This window comes from Malaya genurostris, chromosome 2 (assembly GCF_030247185.1).
Source record: "Malaya genurostris strain Urasoe2022 chromosome 2, Malgen_1.1, whole genome shotgun sequence".
NCBI lineage: Eukaryota > Metazoa > Arthropoda > Insecta > Diptera > Culicidae > Malaya > Malaya genurostris.
Window position 1 is genome coordinate 341,534,157 of NC_080571.1, and position 19,698 is coordinate 341,553,854.

A 19,698-nucleotide genomic window follows, 5' to 3' on the forward strand; every position below is an offset into this window, starting at 1 on the left:
CTCGAGACAAAACGGAGGACAAATTCAATAGATCAAAGTAAGTTTATTTTTTGAACAATACCGTATATGCATCATTAAATATTGAAAATTTTTGTATATTTATTTTTATTTTCATATTTCCAGCTCGACTCAAGGTGGCCGCATCCGGAAACGCCGCTTTTTATTATGCTACATGTTTTAAGGTAGAGGCTTTAAGCACTACTGGCAACAAATTTATAAGCCTCCTTTAAGTGTTAATAAAATGAATTTTTGATCCTGAATGGTGTGTTTATAATGTTTAGAAATTACAAACAAAATTAATTGACTAAATTTTTAATTACTGATGATTTGGTAATTTGTTTTTTTCATTTTTTCGTTTTATTGGATTGCCGAATATTCAGCGAACGTTTCACTGAGCAAACAGTAAATCTTATGCTGGCGATTTCGGCAATATTTGACGTTTGTCAAATTTGAGGGTGCCGAGACGCTCAGTTATTTTATTTTTGCCGAGATGATTGCTGATTACTCGGCTGTGCGAATCTCGGCATTTTTTTGCCGAGACTCAGCTAAAAAATTTAAGTGTGTAGGTAATGTTTTTTGGCATTAAAAACGCCTTACTCTTCACTATACGGGGCCGGGGGTCAATTAAAAGTTTCAAAAATAGCCGCGTAACCTTTTTTCTGTAACAGGTACTGTGGAACTTTTGGTTGCTTAGTGAGACGTCGCCTAAATTTGAATTTGATATTGATCTTACCAATTTGAACATTCTTCTCAGAATATGAAATATAAAATGGCAGTATAAATCCATTATGATAATCATATTGAACATTGATATCTAATTGCCACTTATTGTGTGCGCTAAATCATTAGAGCAAATTCAGCAGCTAGAAGTTCTATATGGAAGATCTATAATAGAGCAGAAACTGGAACAAACGTATCCCCAGCAAGCCGTTCTAGTTTAATTTACTCGACCAGTTCTTCTGTCAAATTTAAAACTGGTCTACGATGCCGTTCTATTTTTTGTATATTTGGAACACGAGTAAAACACTGCTGGAGTTACCAGTTTTTCTTGTTATAAAATTCAGTTTTAAATTTTGTAACTGACATAAATTATGCATCTAGAACTAGAACACTACTGTACATGCCCTTAGAAAGCAAAATGCAAGGAAAATCTATTAGTTTGACATTAGCGCTTCTACAGCAAAGTCTTTTCATTGATTCAATCAAAAATTTTCTGATTTGTTGAACTGACCAATATTGTTTATCTAACTCCGTTACACACAATCAATCAACTGGTAAACGATATCAGGACTTTTTCCCCTGTCTATAGCGGTTTTCTAGAACAATCATATGCATTCCGTTATTGAGTCATTTGGCAAGCAATAATTTTTATATCCAATTAAGCACGTGGCACGAATTTTTTCACGATCTTGTATTCTTTTTTTCGCACGGAACCACCCGCGATCCCATTTCAACCAGAATATTAGTTGATTTTCTGAATTCGATTGGTTAAAATTTGGTACAACTAATCGATTGTTGTTTTAACTAAACTGTCATTTTTGTTTTTCGATTAGTAGAAACGATGGTTCAAACAACTAATTTAATCGGTTGTAAAACAATGCTGTCAATTAGTCCTTACTAATTGACATACCTTTCAATTTCAACAAATATTTTAGTTGAAATAACTGGTGTTGTTATTGAAACAAAATTCTGTTAGTTGAAAAATAAATCGGTTTTATTTGTTTTAGACATTGCAAATAGTTGAATCAACACGAACCATGTTATTGATTTGCGAAAATAATCAAAATATACTGACTGATACTCGTCATGATCTATTTGAAATAAGTTCGGTATGTTGAGATTCATGAAATAAATATCGTTGTTAAAATATAAACAGTATTTTATATTGACATGTAATAACATTAGGGCTGGGAAAACCACCGGTCACTGCTGATTTCAAGTGATCTTAACCAAGGAATAAATTATCATTACGAAATCAGAACTGATCTGATGTCTAAGTGATTTTGATTTTTGTATGATCATGATCATGTCAAGTCGAGATCAGTAAAGATCTAAATTCTAAAAAAAATACTTCTGATTCGATCGGAAATGATTGATGTAGAAAAACGTTTTTAATCAGCAAAAGTGCCCGGAGGGGCGAGTAAATTAGCGAAATTATTAAGTTTACCTAAAATGAGTATTGAAAGATAATGCCTTCAACCGGTGGAACTAAAGTTATGCACTGATAATTTTAGTCAATTTATATGAGCTTGGGTGCATCAACCGCTGGGAATTGGAATTTTGCGACGGCAATTCAAACGCGCCATTCAATCGCAGCGCGTTCTGTGTGTTTGAAACCCTTCGCTCCTGATACTTTTATAAATTAAATTCATGTCAAAAAGCGTTTTATTGCTAATGCATGAACATCATCATCGGTATCAAACAGCTGGAAGTAAATCAATGATCGAATTTGAAGCATAAAATTTTTGCGCATACCTGAAAGATTACGAGATGATCATTCATTAACATTTTCTAATTTGTCACCAAATCTTTTTCATCTTAAACAAGGTTAACTTTATCACAACACCGCTGTTAGATAAACACTTGTTATCGTGAATTTCTCAAATCGAATGAACACAATTTCACCAAACGCTTCAACCATCGAGATCTAGCAAGCATAGACTTTTTCAACGGAAAATTCCATTGTCCATACAAAACAACTTCATGGATTTTTCCCACTTTCCCGGCAAGTTTTCCAAATTTTTTTTATGTACGAACCCGGTGGGAGTAAAAACTGATCAAACAAAAAAAAATGTAAATCCATCCATCCGTTCTTACGTGATGCGATAACAAAGAATGATCTCTGCATTTTTATATATATAGATAGACTAGCTGACCCGTCGAACTTCGTCTCGCCAGAAGAATTGTCAAAAGACTAAGTGGTCAACGTTTCTCTCCATTATTTTTCTGATTACTTAATCTACAATCAACGGAATTCGACACACACTTGCTTTAGCTCTAAAAGAAGAAAAATCACCAAAGATTAATGTGAAAATATGAAATATTTCTGTTAAACGAAAATTGAACAAATGCACAGATTTCTATTCTGAACAGTCCGTTTAAGGAATTACTCATACGTAAATGTTCACCCGACAGAACAAACTTTGAAGCAGTTTCTTATACACAAAAAATTTCTATTTTTGTGTTCGGTAATAATTTTTGCGGCAACGATCTGTAAAATATTATTTTTACTGAAAGATACGTAAAATTTATCCAACTCCTATGTAAAAGTTACGGTTATTTATTATTTACTGACACGGTCTGTGAACTCTGAAATGTCATTTCTCTTGACGAACTCAGTGAAAGTTGTACCAATATTCGGAAAATTAATAAAAAATAATGAAGAATTTCAGTAATCATCACTATACATTCAGCAGAAAAACAGATCTGTCAAATAACATAATTTTCGGACGTAAAAATGTGAAAATTTCTAGATTTGTTGAGAACACGCAAAATAGTGGTGCGAATTGATTGCTTGCGAAAAATAGATAATACTGATTCCTAGCGGTAATTTTTCATTTAGTGAATATATTTAAAAATGCCTTTTACAACTTTTTATTTCAGCACTCTAAAAATATGAAGGGTGATCCCATATTCTACTGAATTGCATCCGAAAGATATTTGATCATTTTATTTGAATAAATTATTTCTGGAGAGCAAATGTAATTCAATTCATTCATCACACGCAAATAAATAAATTAATCGGATGAAAATATGTTTTGAAAATAAAAATGCTTCTTTCTTTTCCAGACCTCTAATACAATTTACCACAAAATTGTAATACTACTTCGGTATTGAATGATGAAGAAGTCATTAGAATTATGACAGATCGAAGTTCAGTGGAACTGTACCGATCATTCAGCAAACAAAACTTTTACCGAACGGATTACCGAATATTCAGCTGTTTGAAAGTCAGTAAAACTGTACCGACATCCGTAAAAATAATTCGGTGTGTGCAGCTTTTAAGCAGTGAGAAATTTGTCTCAGAATCTGTTCTGTACGTTCAAGTTATCAAAAAGTACCATGCGTACTTTAGAGCTAGATTTAGTGGATATTTTCAGGTACTGTGGAACTTTTGATTGCTTGGAGACGACGCTTAAATTGTAATTTGATATTGATCTTACCAGTTTGAACATTCTTCACAGAATATGCAACATGAAATAACAGTCTCAATTCATTATGGTAATCATCTTGAACATTGATATCTGATAGCCACTTACTGTGTGCGCATAGTCTAATCTAAATCATTAGAAAGAGAAATGCAAGGAAAATCTCTTAGTTTGACCTTAGCGCTTCTATAGCACAATCTTTTCATTGATTCATTAAAAAAAATTCTGATTTGTTAATCTTGCCCCCGCAATGACCCATACTATTCATCTGATTTCATTGAACACAATTCATAAACTGGTAAATGATATCAAAACTTCTTCTCCTGCCTACAACGGTCATTGAGTCATTTATGTCGTTTTCGCTTGATGCCAAACCTAACCCAGTTTCCACTCTAACTGCTGTCAAACCGTTTGTTTGAAGTCAGTTTCGAACCTAGTTTCAACGTTGTTGAACTGAAAATCGAGTTGGTTTCGAATCTGGTTTTTAAATCAGTTTTACTCAGACCCCCGTTGCTAAGTTTCGTGAAAAGTGTTTGTTTGATGAAACTACCTTGGGTCAGTTTCAGTTTGCTCAAGCGAAAACGACATTAGTAAGCAATAATTTGGATACCCATTTAAGCACGTGGTTCGAAATGACGAATTACATCGATCAAGTATGACTGTGAAATCTCCACACAAAATATCTCGTTGCGAGCCAAACAATTGTTTCAACGATCTAGTATTCTTTCCTTCGACGTCCAAGCACTTATGCAACTCGTTGCGCGCCAAACATCAATCGTAGATCTAGCAAGCATAGACGACTTTTTCAATGGGAAATTCCATTGTCCATACAAAATAATATTATTGATTTTCCCACTTTTCCGGCAAGTTTTCCTAATTTTTTTGATGTACGAACCCGGTGGGGATAAAAAATGATCCAGCAAAAAAAGAATCATGTAAATTCGTCCATCCGTTCTTACGTGATGCGATTACAAAGAATGATCTCTGCATTTATATATATATATATATATATATATATATATATATATATATATATATATATATATATATATATATATATATATATATATATATATATATATATATATATATATATATATATATATATATATATATATAGACTAGCTGACCCGTCGAACTTCGTCTCGCCCCAAAATTTGTTCGAATTTATGTTTTCGTACATCAGAATTGTAAAACGACTAAGTGGTTAACGTTTCTCTCCATTATTTTTCTGATTACTTAACCTACAATCAACGGAATTTGACACACATTTGCTTTAGCCCGAAAAGAAAAATCACAAAAAGTTAATGTGAAAATGTGAAATACTTCTGTTAAGAAAAAATCGAGTAAATGCACAGATTCTCATCTCTTATTAAAGAGTTTTTCTTTTTGAGTTGTTCATTCGGAGAGTAGGATACATTTACAATTAGTATTTAGCCCAAGTAACCAAAAGTTCGTAAAAAAGATTTGGCTTAAGAAACATACAAAGCATTCTGAAGAGTCCGGTTTTAAGGAATTGCTCATACTTCAATGTTCACCCGACGCAACAGAACAAACTTTGAAGCAGTTCCTAATACAGTTTTTAAACAGCGAGAAAGTATCCTCAGAACTTTTTCTTTACGTTCAAGTTGCCAAAAAGTGATATGCGTATTTTAGAGCTCTAATAAAATGAATATTTTCCAGGAACTGTGGAACTTTTGGTTGCTTAGAGAGACGACGCTTAAATTTTGATCTGACCAATTACCAATTTGAAAAAAAATCACAGAACATGAAATATAAGATTGAAGTCTCAATCTATAATTGTAATCATCTGAAACATTGATCTAATCCACTTATTATGTGCGCTTAGTTTAATCTAATTCATTTGAAAGCAGAATGTAAGAAAAATCTCTTCGTTTGCCTTTAGAGCTTCTACAGCTCAATCTTTTCTAAGATTAAGAAATTAATCTTTTCTGAAATGTTTGGTAGCAACAAGGATCAAAAAGGAAAAACCATGACGTGTGTTTGCATTTTTCTTATTTTGAAAGCTGAGCTATCAGTGATCTGTAGAAGAATTTATATAATCTAATGTATATCTAGATTCGAACTTTTTCAACTTGAACGTGTATTGACACAACATTGAAGTGTTTCAATAGTATACTATTGAAAAACCTGTCTGATTTGACCCATGTCAACATCAGCCAATCAGAACGCGTTCTGAGGAAGAGAACAAAATATCGGCTGCTGTACAACTGCATCGGTATAAAAAATGAACATTCCACTTCTTACCATCATTTTCTGCGCAACGGTTGTCGAAGCAAGATATACGGTAAAGCAGCATCAGCGCCGAGCAGCAGCATTGTGTCGAAGACTAGTCGCAGCCGGGCACACTCCAGAAGCTGACAGCGTTGTTTACTTAAGTCAAATTCACCTACTGATTCCGCCCGAAATGGATTGTTTCATCTTATTTAGAATCTATTTGGAAATCACAATGAATACCGAGCCAAATTTCGGACGAGTTTATTAAGTTTACCCGCCAAGAGCCATCTCAAAGCTACAACCCTGTACAACGAAAACTAGACAACCTTGGCCAACGTTATGCAAAATCAGCCCTTCTAATGGCTCCAAATGTTATCTGAAGAACTATTAGAATTGATTATCTGTTAAAATATTATTTTTACGTTTCGTCTAACCCCTAAATGTTAAAATATGCAAATCGGAAGTGAATATAATCAGTTTAGTGAAGGTTCACAGCCTGCGTAGTTGACTTGTTCAGTTCAGACCAGCATCTAGGTCCAGAATGGAATTCTAGAAATCAGTTCTGAAAATCAGTTTTAGGATCCAAGACCAGTTTTTTTTAAATTTCTAGAATCCAGATCAAACGTTTAGTTCATTGTCCAGAGTCCAAGGTCGGAATCGAGTTCCAGAACTCTGCACCTGAAACCGAATTTAAGAATTTGATTCTAAGCCTAGATCTGGACTGGGAACACAATTTCGGATATTAATTTTGTACTGAATACTGGAACTGAAATTGATGTCCAGACCAGAACTCAGTTCCTGTCCGGAATTCTGAGTTCAATTTCAAAAACTGAGTTCTTAACATGGAATTATGGAACTTTGGACCTAAATCCAGGATGAGAGTTCAGATCCAAATTTCAGTTGTATTTCCTGAATTCAGTTCGAAAATGCATTGAAAAATCCAGGTTCGGAATTCAGTAGAAGCCCTAAAAATTGGTTCCAAAACTCAGTTGCAAAATTATTGAAGTGTTACTGGAGTTAGGAACTAAATTCTATAGAGTTTTGATCGAAATTCCGGATCTGGTTTCTAGGACTGAATTTCTAAGCTGAATTCTGGATCCAAATTTGAAAACTGAAATTTGGATCGGAATTCTATAACTAAAAATTAGCTGCAGAGCACAACCCAAGTCCACAGCTCAGTGCTAGGATTCAGTTTCGGAATTGAGTTCCAGAATCTAACATTGAAATTGAGTTTCAGAATAAAAATCACCAGTTTAGTGAAAATCCAAAATAATTTGATTTGCATCATGCACTTTTCGCTGTGCGAAAATCTTTCGAGAAAAATGTTCAGAACTGTATTCAATATCGTAGAGAATTCTTCAATTTGGTCCTTCCAAAAAGATAGAAATGAATCCTGTAAAGCATCTTGATAGATTCTTTCAATGAAATATGCAAATCCGAAATGAGATAATCGACGTCAAAAGTTTCACAATTCACACAATCGATCAGCTATCAATTCGAATTCGAAAGTATAAAGAAATCGTGTCAGTTTTATCCGTATTCACGACATCCAGTTATGTCTCGGACATTACACACCCGTACTTTTTCAAGAAAGTATCTCTTTGATTTCTTGATGAATTTACTCAAAAGTAAAATCAAAATTGATAAACTGAACAAATACCACAGTTGATAGTACTTTTACACACATGTATATACTGAGATCTAATAACGCATCGAATAATCTATTCGTTTTGTTTTGATTGAATGGTCGAATCAGTACTGCCTGACTCAGTGACAATGAAGGTCAGAATTCTAATAGTGACTGTGTTTATATTATTGCTGGTCCAGCAGCCAGCTGATTGTTTTCCAGCGTCATCCATGGATCCGTCAGCTACATCGGAACAGCCTGTTAATACTAGCACCGTTAGAACGAAGCCACCGTTCAATCCTCTACGATGGCTTATTTCGAAATCAGGAGCTCTGTTTAGTCGGGGTGTACATCTGTAAGGCGACAATAGGTGGGAACTACCATCGTATACATTTCTAAATGCGAGTATTTATTATTGAAAATGCGAAGAAAAAAAACCTTGAACGAGTCACCATACAAACCTTCATATCGTGTTTCACTCGGATGCTACCGGGGTGACGAATGGCGTCGGTACTGCAACTTAGACTATAGAAATGGAAATGAAACACGATCAGAGTCTTGCTTTGTTTTTGTTTGACATTTGATACCCCGCAACGCACGAAACTTTAAAGTGTCAGTTATATGCAAAAGAAAATATTCAATGGTAATTTCAACTAGAACGGACTAATAATTCAAAGTCAATCATAACAAAACTAGAGTTGTGTAATACCATCCAATCGACATTAATTGCTGTCATACCGGTTACGCAAAGCCTGCTACGATTGTAGCTCCAGCAAAGTGAGCCAGAAAACTTTCAACGGTCGCCAAAAGTTACATTCTATCCCGTACCCCGTAGTTACGCAAACGTCGTGCGTCGGAAACACCAACAGCAACGCTGAGACGGACGACGGACCAAAACTTCACGTGCCGAAGCAGCAAAGATGAACCACAAACAACGTGTTCGGAAAGGCTTAGAAAAGTAAAAACTTTCTGGCATTGCCAACATTTTCGTGTTGTTTGGTATCAACAAGCGGTTTATTTGATAAAACTTCGACCTATTCTACCCTTAATGGCAACGTGTTCACACCAATACTTGTACAGGAAAGTTTGTAACATGACATTTTTCACTCAGCTCACACAAAAAAGAAAAACATTACATGTTTTATTTTCTTCGAAAGAAATCGACCCGAGTCTTGGAATGATTTTAAATCATTGATTTACTTACTCGACGAATTAATCACCTGGTTAATTTTTTGTTTTGTTTCAACTGTTTCGACACATTTTACCATAGTAAAAACCTGCACAGCGCTGGGATCAGTATCAGAAAACCGGAAAACGACATCAGCGATGCACTTCCGGCAGCTGGTTGAGCGCCAAGCTGCGGAGCAGTCGTTGGATCCCCCGCCACCATCGTCGACGATTGTGTGCCTACGGTTGTAGTTTCGGTTGCCATGACGGTAGTCGTGATATTATCAGCGACAGTGACGGGTGCCAGCGGCACCGCATGCTGCGGTTCAACACTGAGAGCTGCATTGGGAATCTCAACGGCAGCTGTGCTTCCGGTCGAATCAGGTAAGGTAGATTCTCCCGCGGGCATGGTTGCCAGCGGTGCCATTCCAAGAGGATTTTCCGACACGGTCGTAGTGGTTTCTGCTGGCATTGCGGGATTGACCGGAATCGGAGCCAGTGGTGCATCTCCATTGGGATTGATGGGAGCTAACGTTGTTGTGGTTGTCGGAGTTGTGGTTCCCTCCGTTGAAGCAGGAGCTGCTTCCTTAGAATCTTTTGGCTTGAGAGCATCGTAAAGAGCGGCTCCACCGGCACCGGCAGCTAAACCGGCAACACCAGCTCCAAGAACAGTTCCCAGTCCACTACCACCCGAGGAAGGTTGCTCGTAATGGTGGATCACTGTTCCGGATTGCTGAAATCCACCTGCTGGAGGCTGGTAGCCAGGCTGCTGAGGATATCCAGCCGGTGCGAAACCTCCCTGTTGATAACCACCTGGATAGCCACCTGTTTGAGCCGGATATCCTTGGCCAGGTTGATGATAGCCGAATGCTGGTTGAGCAGCACCACCTTGATAGGCTGGCGGAGCGGCCTGGTATGAAGGATTACTGTGTACGTAGGACGGTGGTGGTTCGTTGAATCTGGAGTTTAGGTTCGGATTGCCCTGTGATGAGTAAGGTGGGGGCGGACCAGGGTTCGGGTGAGCCGAATATGGCGGTGGAGCATTGTGCGGTACATTCCATCCGATTGGAGCACTTGCCGGCTGTTGGGCTGGTGAAGCTGCCGGTGCGGGAGCTGGCGGTTTCGGAGCTGCTGCATAGTTTGGTGAGTAGCTCAACTGTGCCGTATCCGGATTCGCATAGCCTCGGTGGGCCGTAGGTTTGGTAACGCGACCACTACTCACTACCTTACGCGCCTCACTCAATTCGATCAAGTTGGCCATGCATAGTAGCAGGCAAATTGCGCATGCCTTTAGCTTATTTTTAGGCAACATCGTGCGCCGATCATAGTTGGCCATTGTTCACTACCGTTCTGTTGCTATAACACACTGTGTTTCGCTATTGCATACCCTAGATTGTACACACGAATCAAGATAGAAATGTTTCCCTCTAATCACCTGATCACTTACGCCGGGGAGCGTCGGAATCACACTGACCGATGGCACAACAATCGAAGCTAATTTGAATATTTCTCACTCACTTCAACCAGGTATCGCTAATGGTGTTCCGATGCGTGAATCACACAACCTGTCAAGGTCGAACCGAGCGGGGGGTTGCAGGGCGTTACCTAATGGATCCCGTGACTAGCCGTTTTTTTTTTCTTTTTCTTCCTGTAACTGATCTAGAAAAGTTCCTACTAAGGACACAATGTTGAAACACTCTTTTCCTTTATTGTTGCGCAAGTTCTCCAATGATCGGTTCGTCCTTTGCAGAACCTGTGCTGTGAGTGATCTTCTCGCGATCAACGAACGACGAATACTAATCCTACCGCTCGGAGAAGATGGCTTTCTGAAATAAAAAACAAACAGACGGGGCGTGCATGAGAACTTATTTTTATCAATACTTGTTGACAATTTGCATTTTAGATAGGTTCTTGTTGTAGAGTTTTCCGCCCCGAGCGCAAGGCTAGTAGAATCTTCTTCGCTACTAACAATACACTGATGTTTATTGCATCACGGTTTTTGCAACACTTTCGTTCATTCGTTTCAATGCAACTGTTTAAATGTTTTGTTTTTTTATTACAAGCTGTAATCAATTAAGGTAATTCACATCCCCCCACGTGCAAAAGTTGCTGTGCAATTAATAATGAAGGTTGATTTATGCTAACGCAGTTTGCAAATAAACATTTCTATTAAATTACCAACATAAAAAATGAATTGTATGCAAATCAACATCCCCCAGTCTTCCAAGGGGTTATTTTTTTCCGGTAAACCTTGTACAAATTGACTTACGGTGTTTCGTCCGAAGTCAGTCCAGCGTCAACACAACCAACGGCGATGGTGATTCAGGCCAAACTGATGTCGCTGATATTTGGAGACCAAATTAACACTTGAAGTGACCGTCAGATTTCCTATTAGCATTACGCGAAAACTGAAAAACATTATCGTGAGCGCTGGCTGATGTCATCCCCGAAATGCTGGTTGGCGTCAAGTCACTTAACTCTAATCACTCTAATGCTCTAATGCTAGTTTTCCAAAACACACCATCCGACACGGTAGGATAATTACAGAGCATCGGCTCTTGTGAAATAGATCAATAAAACGGGAATGATTGCCCGCGAGCTGCCCGGAACGTTTGGGGAATAGAAAAAGTTCTGTTGAATCAAACTAAAGTTTATCGTCGAGTCTAGGACCGTTTTGAAATGGAACTAACCGAAACAAAAGCGAAACCATTATACTTTTTATATAAACAACTGACTCTAACTCTAACAGAGAAGACTTATACAAAGTGTTTAACTCACAACGCAAAAAAAAAAAACAGGGAGACATTCCATTCAAAATAGAATGAACGTAATTTTTTGTGTGGTATTCGAAACGAACAGTCATAAAACCTTATTCAATTTGTTGCACATTACTGTGACTGACAATATTTTAACTGACGTCAAATGACTCTACTTGGAATGAAACTGCGTTAGGTTCGCACAAACCACGAAGGAACGAATCTGATCCGTATCAAATTAGTCAGCCTTCTCGCGATTACGGTTTCATGGTTTCAGCACCCGTGATTTTGGTGTAGGCCTTCCAGTACTGCTGCATTAGCTAAACAAAATCTGCTGGAGAAATAAATTCGGAAACCACCAATGTTACACCAATGAAATAAATGTGAATGAATGTGCATATTAAGAGCTGAGGCCAGTAGGTCGCGTATAACCACGTGGCTCGCTTTGCGTATTACGTTTCCCTCAATGCTCTCTCGCAAATGTGCAAAATAACTCTCGATGTGGCCGAGTGGCCAAGAAAGTTTTGATATTTTCGGTTACAAGTTTGACTACATCACATAAAGTCCAATAAAGCTACCGCTTGTTTGGCAGCCTTGCTGAGCCGATTTTATTTCTCTCTCATGTTTCGTTACGTTACCAGGATACAAGAGCAGAAAAAAAGTACGGATGTGTAATGTCCGAGACATAACTGGATGTCGTGAATACGGATAAAACTGACATGATTTCTTTATAATTGTGAATTGTGAAACTTTTGACGTCGATTATCTCATTTCGGATTTGCATATTTCATTGAAAGAATCTATCAAGATGCTGCTACAGGATTCATTTCTATCTTTTTGGAAGGACCAAATTGTGGAATTCTCTACGATATTTAACACAGTTCTGAACATTTTTCTCGAAAGATTTTCGCACAGCGAAAAGTGCATAAGGCAAATCAAATAATTTTGGATTTTCACTAAATTGATGATTTTTATTTTGAAACTCAATTTCAATGTTAGATTCTGGAACTCAGTTCCGAAACTGAATCCTAGCACTGAGCTGGTGACTTGGATTGTGGTCTGCAGCTACATTTTAGTTATAGAATTCCGATCCAAAATTCAAATTTGGATCCAGAATTCAGTTCAGAAATTCAGTCCTAGAAGCGATCCGGAATTTCGATTAAAAATTTTTAGAATCTTCTCTAATTTTGGAATTGAGTTTTGGAACCAATTTTCAGGGCTGCAACTGAATTTCGAACCTGGATTTCCAATGCATTTTCGAACTGAATTCAGGAAATACAACTAAAATTTGGATCTGAATTCTCATCCTGGATTTAGGTCCAATGTTCCATAATTCCATGTTAAGAACTCAGTTTTTGAAATTGAATTCAAAATTCCGGACAGGAATTTTTGAACTGAGTTCTGGTCTGGACGTCAATTTCAGTTCCAGTATTCAGTACAAAATTAATATCCGAAATTGTGTTCCCAGTCCAGATCTAGGCTTAGAAGCAAATTCTGAAATTCGGTTTCAGGTCTAGAGTTCTGGGACTCGATTCCGACCTTGGACTCTGGACAATGAACTAAACATTTGATCTGGATTCTAGAAATTTAAAAAAAATGGTCTTGGATCCTAAAACTGAATTTCAGAACTGATTTCTAGAATTCCATTCTGGACCTAGATGCTGGTCTGAATTGAACAAGTCAACTGCGCAGGCTGTGAACCTTCACTAAACTGATTATATTCACTTCCGATTTGCATATAGTGGCGGAATGGTAGCGCGTATGCACTGCATAAGAACGCAGGTTCGAGTCCTGTCTCTGAGCGTATCTTTTTCCAAAAATTCATCTTTTCTGTTAGTTTTTCTTTCACTTGGCTTCTCCAATATATATTTCCGCTCAGTCATTGCAATAACTGATTTCAGAAAAGATTAATTTCGAATTATTTGAGATTATGTCATACAACTGAAAATTTTATCTTAAAATTGCTGATCATATTTACAAAGGCGTGTAGCAAAAATTATATTGATACGTTAGATACAACAAGAGATATTCACGATCAAAAACTTATCACTCCCTCAGAGGGTAAATTTTGAAAAGGCGCCCCATAGTAAAGTAAGTCGTATTCACGACAAAATGGTGCCGCCATAGAAATGGACTTACCTTTACAAAAATAACATTCACTTAATTTTTATCGCGACAACATATATGTTTTTGTCGTGAATACGACTTACTTTACTATGGGGCGCCTTTTCAAAATTAGCCATATGGAAGAATGGGCAGAACTTAATCGTGAATATCTCGACATGTATTCATGGCAGCAACATAATTATTTCACTGTTTCATCAAAAATATGATCAGGAATTTAGGATAATATTTTGAACAGTGTAAGATAACCACAAACAACTCAAAAATTAGGACGACGATTTTGAGGTAGTCAGGCACATATCTTCAACTGAACATTATGAAAGGGGAACCGTGGTCGAAAATCGATCATTTCTTCTTGTGCGTTGGATGGAAGCAGACGTCGGGGCGAGAAGATGCATTCAAACAGTTTCGCATCATTTGGCAGTGCGAGCAGATGTGTCGGTTTGTACGCAAAGCTAGTTTCAATTCAAGCAAGAACGATTGCACGATGTGTCGGTTTGTACGCAAGCTGCTGGTGGTTTGCATTGGAGAGAAAGAAAACAAGAAACGAAAAGTGGACAACATTATATAAAATCAGCCTTTCTAATGGCTCTAAATGTTATCTAAAGAACTATTAAGATTACTTCTTCTCAAATCGAATTTGAAAAACATCAGTTTAGTGAAAATCCAAAATAATTTGATTTGCTTCGTGCACTTTTCGCTATGCAAAAATCGTTCGAGATAAATGTTCCGAACTGTGCTAAACATCATACAAAGAAAGAAATCCGTTACTGTTGTTATGATTAGAAAATCATGAAACCAATCATTTTAACGTATCATGAAATCATGAGCAATAACTCTTCTCCCATGAAAATTAATCATGGTTCGAAAATGCGTTACTTTCAATGCTCGTAACTCTAATTTTCTACCCGCATATCACTTTGAACCCTCTGCCTCAAGTGATGTGATAGATTAATAGATTAATGGTAAAACAAAAAGCAGACATTGGAAAGCAAGATCTACTGGAAATGTTTACTTGATCCTGAAGCATATTTATTTAATAATCGTTTTGTTTTACGCACCGGCGGATAGAGAATTAAACATAACATAAAAATAAAGATAATGAACCGAAAATTGACATCATAAGAGACTAAGCACGGCTACGCTTTTCATTTGACAAACATCAATATTACATTTTGTTCGAATGTATTCTTACATATTTGATGTGATCGTTGTTGCTAGAATAATATTCCGAGAGCTACCGTTTAATTCGATTGTGAATTTGGAACACCATCTAACGAAAATCAGAAAAATATTTTGTTCAACCACTTTGATTAATTTGTTTCATAGATATAACAACACAAGCTGTATTGATGCACCTAAATATTATGAACATGATTTTTTTTTGCAAGAATTCGACATCTTTTAAAGAGGTTTGATTTACTCGTGTTTTTTTATGCAGCTCGTTTAAGTGTTTAAATTCTGAAACACAAAATCAAAACTGAAGTAATGAACGCAAGTAAACACGTTATCTCTATCTTAATAATAATAAAATATTTGTTGAAATGGCTATTTTTTTTAGTTGAATTCACCAATTAAACGTTCTGTCATTTCTTAGCCAAGGCACACTTCATTTCCATTCAACAAATTTTTTAGTTGCATTAGAGAAATAAAACGTTGTTTTCAACCAACATAAATGGTTGAATTGGCTTCTGAAATTTGCAGCTATATGGCGCACTGTCACCGAAAAAACGGCAACACCGTAATGACTACTAGTCACTAGATGGCACAATACTACCGAGAAAAATTTCAGCCACGGTTGTCTTTTCTATATTGGCAGGTATAAATACGATGTTGTATTGGAGAAAAAGACATAAACGAAACATAAACTTCTTTTTGAAAATATTTCTTCTAAATCGCTGTTTTCTTCATTCGACTGTTCCACGTAAAAACAATTACTTCAAATGCACACAAATTCTGAATAAATGCATATTCCACTAAGAGTTTACGTCATTTTTACATATCGGTTTAGAAATTTATAAATGGATATATCGTAACACATCAAAACAATTTGCAAGCAGTTTCAACAAGACTGTCCTTTTTAGCTTTTTAATGGATTGTTTTGCTTTGACACTGCTCATGCGTTTTTGACTAACTTGTTAATAAAACCAAGTTCAGTAATGATGGTGATAGATAAATAGACACAAATTTTCTGATTTTAATAACAAAATTAGTTTTCAATGAGAATTTCGTGTTGGATTGAAATATTGCTGGTTTGTGTCCAGAATATTCGCCAACTTAACACATTCTCTAAAAATAAGAGCTTTTTTCAGCAAAACAAATTCTCTGTTTTAACTAATTTCATGGTTATTTTGGCAATTTTGTTGTTAAAATCAGCCAATTTAAAAACAGTAATACGAATTAGGCGCAGAGCTAATTTCGGTCGTTCCGTGTTAAGGATTAGTACTGAGCCCACACATTATCCTAAGCCCAAAAATTATCCTGCCACGCATGCTGACTTCGGGCTAAAAACTCGATTACGAGCGCACTTCGGAAGCGTCTTTAGCAATGATGCTGATGCGGAGGTACTTTCGACGTCGTTTGAAACCTGGTTCCTCTGATGCATGCCAGAAAAGAGAAAATGTACTGAAATTGGCACGGATTCAGGCGTCAGTTTTCTGGAATTGTCATGGCACAAGTGGAACATCCCGAAAAATGAAAAACCAACCAACCAGCGGAAATCATTGCGCTTAGTTGGTGCAAAATCGCTGATAAACAGTCTCATGTGACAACTTCCGATATGCAAGGTCGTTTGGCATAATGGACATTTGGCATAGCAGTCATTTTACATAAAACTTACAAATCTTTGGTGCTGCCACAGCAAAAAATAATGAAATTTACACGATATGTAAATGAAAAAGACATAAGTTGAATCCAAAAATTTAAAATTTGCTTTAAAACCATGAAAACCATGTAAAATTAAATTGGATTGCATAGATTTTCCAATGGACAAGACTGTAAAATTCAAAAAGCGCTTTGAACTGTAAAGTAACTTTCCATTCAATTACCTGATTCAAACATGTTCATGAAAATTGATATAAATTCACAAAATATTTTTATCTGTGCGATGGTCGTTTGGCATAACAGATCAACATGCTGCTTAAGACAATTTGTTCTAATTTAATCTTATTTACTTGAGAATTTGAAAGATCCAATGGGGCTTCGTTTTTGATGACCTGCTTATTTATTTATTTATTTATTCGTCAAACAAATGTAGACTTTTATTAGTTTCCTGGACATAGTTAGATCGATTTTTTGGCAGTTTTCTTTATAAAAGCGCATCATTTGATTAATAGGATTATTTTTGGCATAATTTGATTTTTTTTCCGAGAATATTTGACAACTTCTGAGATGACTAGGAGTATAAAATTTTAATTGTGAAAGCAATGATTCAGATTGTACTCGTTGAGAAATATTGTCATTGATAAAATAAAGCATTGTAGCTTTGCGGCGTTCTTCGAGTGTTTGTAAGTTTATGAGCATACAACGCGCTTTATATGATGGAAGAGGAAATGTAGTCCAGTTTAGTCTACGAAGCGCATACAGTAGAAATTGTTTTTGGACAGATTCGATGCGTTCTACGTGTACGGAGGTACATGGGTTCCATACTATGCTGCAGTATTCCAAAATTAGCCTGACGTATGTTGTAGGTAATAATTTTATTGTGTACGGGTCCTGAAAATTATGACTAAAACGTTTAATGAAGCCTAACATACTATTTGCTTTATTGACAATTGTATTATAATGCTCCACGAAAGTAAGTTTTGAGTCTAAAATTACGCCTAGGTCTCTAATAATTTTACATTTTTCTACAGGTTGGTTTCCTAATTATATGTTAACTAGCTGACCCGTCGAACTTCGTCTCGCCTGAAATTATTAATGTTTCTTTCCATTATTTTACTGATTACTTGGCTTACAATAAACGAATTACGACAAATTCATATCCAACACATTAACTTCGTCCCGAAAAAGAAATATCATCAAGAATTATTGTGGATATGTTCAATGCTTTTGTTACGCAAAAAACTAAACAAATGCACCGATTGCCATCTCATCCTTCGAGTCAGTGTATTGAACAGAGATTGTAGATCTCTCTCAAAATAAAGGTTTGACATATGGTATGATGGATTGGATTGTATCATATCTGACTGGTCGTAGTATGACCGTGAAAATTGGCGACTACGTTACTCCATCATTCATCGTGAGCTCTGGCGTTCCTCAGGGAAGCCATCTAGGACCATTCATATTTCTGCTATATCTAAATGATCTGAATTTCGCATTGCAATGCATGAAGCTATCATTCGCCGACGATTTCAAGCTGTTTCATCTCATCAAATATCTGAAAGACTCAAACTTCGTGTAGTCACAGTTGGATGTATTTTCTAACTAGTGCAACGTCAACAGAATGGTTATTAACGCCTTCAAATGCTTCGTTATCCCCTTCTCTCGTAAACGAACCACGATCATGTATGATTACACTATTTCGCAAGCTGTACTAAAACGGGAGACATTAATTAAGGATCTAGGAGTGTTATTGGATTCAAAACTTAGATCACATAGAATATACCCTCTCTAAAGCATTAAAGATGCTAGGATTCATCTTTCGCATCTCAAAAAATTTCAATAACATATACTGCCTGAAGTCGTTATATTGCGCTCTAGTTCGCGAGTATGCTGTTGTTGTTTGGGCACCATATTATCAAACAGATAAGCTACGCATTGAAACTGTTCAGTGCAAGTTCATTCGTTTTGCTTTGCGTCGCCTGCCCTGGAGAGATCCATTAAATCTTCCAAGCTACGAAAATCGTTGTAGGCTCATACACTTCGATTTTCTATCTGTCCGCCGTGATACACAAAAAGCTGTTTTCGTCGCGGACCTCATCCAATCTCGAATTGATAGTGCAGATCTCCTACAATAGCTAAGTTTTGACATTCTTCGGCGTAATTTGCGGTTTAATCCCTTTCTCAGAATTCCTCGTGCTAGAACTAACTATGGCTTCAATGAACCGTTTTCGAGTATGTGTCGCGTATTCAATACTTGCTCTGATGGATTTAATTTCAATTTATCTCGTAACGCCATTACAACCCGTTTTCTCCAAATCTTTTCCCGCTAGTTTTATTAGGATAATTAGTCAATATGAATCGTTGTTAGTTAGCTTTGTAGTTTAAATAAGGGTAATTAAAGATTTCGTTATGTATCATTTGGTCAAATGTTATCTGTTGATACAAAAGATGAGAAGGTTTTATGCCTGCTAGAGAAGGAGAACCAAAATCTCCAGCTCAAGCAGGCTTTTCCCTTGCTCCTAAATAAACAAATAAACAAATTAACAGATGGATGAAAAAGAGATGACCAAGATAAATACTTTCAATTGACCCCACAAATTTCCAAAAGCAGCACTCGGGGATTGTTGTTAGTCATTGAATGTTAAGACTTACTTGTACTGAAGACGTTTAAAAATTTAATAGCAAATCCTTAGGGATTATCGAAAGTAATAAACTAATTTTGAACGGTTGTCCATAACCTGCTTCACCGCTAGTGATATTACTTAGTCGTGTTTGATGAATGTTCGTAGCATGATAATGACAGGATCAATTTTCG

General features: G+C 36.5%; 1 long non-coding RNA gene across 1 annotated transcript; it reads left to right on the forward strand.

Moving 5' to 3' along the window:
- Positions 1-8,124: 8,124 nt before the first annotated feature.
- LOC131431835 (uncharacterized) lies at positions 8,125-9,143 on the forward strand. Its single transcript, XR_009229736.1, has 2 exons — positions 8,125-8,790; positions 8,849-9,143. It is a non-coding gene; the product is annotated as an uncharacterized LOC131431835 (long non-coding RNA).
- Positions 9,144-19,698: the final 10,555 nt, after the last annotated feature.